This window comes from Terrapene carolina, unplaced genomic scaffold (assembly GCF_002925995.2).
Source record: "Terrapene carolina triunguis isolate 2854851 unplaced genomic scaffold, T_m_triunguis-2.0 Scaffold102, whole genome shotgun sequence".
Classification (NCBI taxonomy): Eukaryota; Metazoa; Chordata; order Testudines; family Emydidae; genus Terrapene; species Terrapene triunguis.
This window is the reverse complement of record NW_020664453.1, coordinates 4,546,244-4,549,656: the sequence shown is the minus strand read 5'-3', so window position 1 is coordinate 4,549,656 and position 3,413 is coordinate 4,546,244. Positions and strand designations below refer to the sequence as shown.

Here is a 3,413-nt window from a genome sequence, read left to right as displayed (position 1 = left end):
CCCCGAGCCGGGCACAGGAGCCTGTCCCCCCTCACCCTGGGTTCTCCCCCTCCCCGAGCCGGGCGCAGGAGCCTGTCCCTCCAGGTTCCCTCCCCGGAAGCCGTTCCCAGGAGCCGGTACAGCGGCACAAACAGACCCTGCCCCCGTTTCTAACCCAGATGTCAAGCTGCGTGGCAGAAACCGCACCCAGGTGCAAAACGGGAGGGTCGCTCTTCGTGGCGTCACACCTGTCTCCCGCGCGGGTTCCTGCCCCCGCCCCAGACCTGGAGCCCGGCACAGCGGCTAGAGCTCCCGGTCAGGACAAGGCGGGTGGAGACAAGCAGCGGGCACCGCCATGTAAATAACCGACTCCCTCCCCCCCGCGGCGCGGGGCAGCGGGGCCTGTGCAGGCTCCGGGGAAGAGACAGAGGCGACAGCCGGCCTCCGCCCCCGCACACGGCGTGACTGGCCTACCCTGCCCGGCACGCCCAGCCCCAGCGCACAGGAGACCCTGAAGAGACGCGCGCGAGCGCTCGCCGCCACTCCACACCAGGACACGGCTCCAAGCTCAGCGCGCACGCAGGCGCAAAGCGAAAGGGGGCGGGGAAAGAATCCACGGGGCGGGGTTATGGGAGCGGGGGCGGGGCCAGGGCCAGGAATCGGAGAGAGGCGGGGTTATGAGAAAGGGGCGGAGCAGAGGAGGGGATGGGGGCGGGCCATAACGATGGGTCAGGTAGGGTGGAGTTTCAAAGGGGCCATAGGGTCTTGACATAGGGCAGGGAGTGAAGTTTGGAGGAGTGGATCCAGTACCCAGGGACAGAGGTAAGTAGACAGGTAGAACCAAACCCAAGCCAGTAATACTGGTTCAGGGGCAGAAGGAAGCATCGAGCAAAGAATAGGGCCTAGACAACCACTGGGATGCCCATGGGAGTCATTTATTGCCACATCTTAGCCTAAGGCAGTTAGTTGCCCTTAGAATTATTTTCCAGTCTTTGCCAGCAAGTCCCAGTGACACCTTTTGGAGCAGATAACAATACCCTGCAGTTAAAAGTCGTGGCCAGCCAGCAAGCAACTACACTAGTTTTCTTAAGCAATTACATATGGATTTGGTGCCTGATAGACACCCAAGCTTAACATTGGCCTAAAGCTCACTGAACCAGGGACAGCACCTCTGTTTGTAAAGGGCAAAGCAGATGGTCAATGATCCACGGACAGTAGTCCTGTATATGTCATGGAATTTGCCACTTTTTTTTTTAATTAGAGCTGTTTCTAGCACTTGATTGTGAAGATGGTTCACAGTTGGAAGGCCAAACAGACACTGAATTTTCTAGAGTCGGGGGAGGGTGGGGGGAGAGCTCTGAGGTGTGAACTATCATTCTTCATTCATCTCAATGGACTTAGTTTTCAGAGCTAAGTTACTTAAAGCCAATTTATTAACTATTTCACTGCTGATAATTTTAGCAGAAATATGCAATTATGATGGTTTATCCCATCCTAAACTGCAACCCCCCCACACACACCTTCATGTGCCAAAAGTTCTAAATATGCCTACCTAATTACCAAAACCTTCAGATTTACCTCAACAGTCCACAATGCAGTTGTGTTAAAACTCCACAATCAGTGGCAAATTTGAAAATTTAGACACTAAATAAAAACAAAATATTGTACTGTTTTATTCTTTAAATCATGACATCCATATTTACATTTTCCCTGAGGCTACTTTGAAGTTCCAGTCTGCCACAGAAACTGGGGTCTTGCTATGGAATTTAGATCCAGTCTGCCACAATATTTTGGATTATGAGTTACTGTAGAAACTGATGAGGTCCTAGCTCTCAGCTAGAGTGGCTATTCCATAAAAACTCATTGTGAGGTAAACCCTCTATCAGCACAGTAAGCCATTCCCACATTTTCTATACTGAAGTCACTTACTACAAGCGTGAACTATTTTTGCAGCACATTTCACACTAATAAATCATTTTAAAGTGATTAAAAATGTAATTTTAAAATAGCAAATTAAGATATCGTCAGTAATTTTGGTAATTTTTTTTCTCAAGTACAATTTCATACTGAAAACAGTTTAACCAAACCTCCATCAGCTGTCTTCAGGCAATTCCTCTGAAACTCTTCTGTGTAACAGATAAACATGCTTAAATTCAAAGCGAAATGTAAAGCTCATTCTTCTATGAAAATACAAAATTTCCGGTAGCAAACACTCATGCTCTCCCCACCCCTTCTGGCCTTGCCTTCAGCTTTGTATACTTTCACTGCACATAAGGCTACATTTTAGTCGTAGGTATTTTTAGTAAGTCATGGACAGGTCACGGGCCGTAAAAATTCATGGCCCGTGACCTGACAATGATTTGTAATATATATCCCTAATTAAAACTTGGGCCGGGGGCTGCAGGTGCTCTGGAGGGAAAGCATTGGGGCGCTGCAGGTACTCTGGGGGGACGGCAGCCTGGGGGGCGCATGAGTGCTGGGGGGGTAAGGCGCCAGCACGTGGCCTGGGACTCCTGCTGGTGCTCGGGTGCAGGGGAGGGCTGGCAGGGCTGGCAGGCTCCCTACCTGGCTCTGTGCAGCTCCCTGGAAGCAACCGGCATGTCCCTGCGGCTCCTAGGGGGAGGGAAGGCCAGGAGGGCTTTGTGCACTGCCCCTGCCATGAGCGCTGGCTCCACAGCTCTCATTGGCCAGGAACTGCAGCCAATGGGAGCTGTGGGGGCAGTGCCTGCAGGCAGGGGCAGTGCAGAGCCCCCTGGCCCCTCCACCTAGGAGCTGCAGGAACATGCTAGCCACTTCCAGGGAGCCCCCCTGAGGTAAGCACCTCCCCACACCCCAACCCCCTGCCCCAGCCCCAAGCCCCCTCCCACACACAAACTACTACTGCTGCTGCTGGGGTGGGGAGGGGTGGGTGCAGTGGCCCGAGATCGCCCCAGCAGCATCTGGTGTGGCTGCCCGAGCTGCTCGGGCAGCCCCGGAGCTAGCCATACCGGCCACTACAGAAGTCATGGAGGTCACAGAAAGTCATGGAATCCATGACTTCCGTGACAGACATGCAGCCTTACACATAAGCAACAGATGAGAAATTTAATTTTAAAACATGTTTGAAAAGTGTTAATCAGATCTTAAGTATCCAGTTGAAATTTTAGAAGGAAAATTACCTAAACTGCAGTTTAGTCAAGATACCCCTACTCTTGCAAAAAGTGCTTTAGCATCTTTAGCGCCCACAAGTGGTCAAAATCTCAAAATTTTCACATCTTTTCACAGCTTATTTGAAAGAGGGCACTTTCCATTCTGTTTTATGGCACTCTTTCAAGTACTGGCTCAGAGGAGAGAGTGCCACCTACTGAACACATCACTTACTGCAGCACCGAAAAACATTCAAAACAAGTGATTTAAATGCAAAGATATAAAACACTTAGTAAGGAATTCTTTAT

At 51.0% G+C, this 3,413-nt stretch overlaps 1 protein-coding gene across 1 annotated transcript in view; it reads right to left on the bottom strand.

The window, feature by feature from the left end:
- The window catches only part of LOC113406508 (coiled-coil and C2 domain-containing protein 1B-like), a 69,938-nt gene extending 69,417 nt beyond the window's left edge, over positions 1-521 (bottom strand). The window contains exon 1 of the mRNA XM_026651752.2: positions 454-521. The gene's annotated coding sequence lies outside the window, so the exon portion shown is untranslated. The remainder of the gene's footprint in view (positions 1-453) is intronic.
- Positions 522-3,413: the final 2,892 nt, after the last annotated feature.